This window comes from Penaeus monodon, chromosome 19 (genome assembly GCF_015228065.2).
Source record: "Penaeus monodon isolate SGIC_2016 chromosome 19, NSTDA_Pmon_1, whole genome shotgun sequence".
Classification (NCBI taxonomy): Eukaryota; Metazoa; Arthropoda; class Malacostraca; order Decapoda; family Penaeidae; genus Penaeus; species Penaeus monodon.
Window position 1 is genome coordinate 1,764,750 of NC_051404.1, and position 863 is coordinate 1,765,612.

Genomic DNA, 863 nt, shown 5'->3' on the forward strand with positions numbered 1-863 from the left:
TGGAAGATTAGGCTGGAAGATTAGGCTGGAGGATTAGGCTGGAGGATTAGGCTGGAGGATTAGGCTGGAGGATTAGGCTGGAGGGTTAGGTTGGAGGATTAGGTTGGAGGATTAGGCTGGAGGATTAGGCTGGAGGAGGATTAGGTTGGAGGATTAGGCTGGAGGATTAGGCTGAAGGGTTAGGTTGGGGTCTTGGCTGGAGGATTAGGTTGGAGGATTAGGCTGGAGGATTAGGTTGGAGGATTAGGTTGGAGGATTAGGCTGGAGGATTAGGTTGAAGGATTAGGCTGGAGGATTAGGCTGGAGCATTAGGTTGGAGGATTAGGCTGGAGGATTAGGCTGGAGGATTAGGCTGGAGGATTAGGTTGGAGGATTAGGCTGGAGGATTAGGTTGGAGGATTAGGCTGGAGGATTAGGCTGGAGGATTAGGTTGGAGGATTAGGCTGGAGGATTAGGCTGGAGGATTAGGTTGGAGGATTAGGTTGGAGGATTAGGCTGGAGGATTAGGCTGGAGGATTAGGCTGGAGGATTAGGCTGGAGGATTAGGTTGGAGGATTAGGTTGGAGGATTAGGTTGGAGGATTAGGCTGGAGGATTAGGCTGGAGGATTAGGTTGGAGGATTAGGCTGGAGGATTAGACTGGAGGATTAGGTTGGAGGATTAGGCTGGAGGATTAGGTTGGAGGATTAGGCTGGAGGATTAGGTTGGAGAATTAGGCTGAGTGCTTTATTTCGAAAGGTAGGATTAGGATGGAGGAATACAGGAAGGGTTCATTATAGAAGGAGGATAGGATCAGGGTGAAAAAATTAGGCTCGGAGTATTTTGAATTAAGGATAGGATTAGGATAACAAGATTAGATGTAAG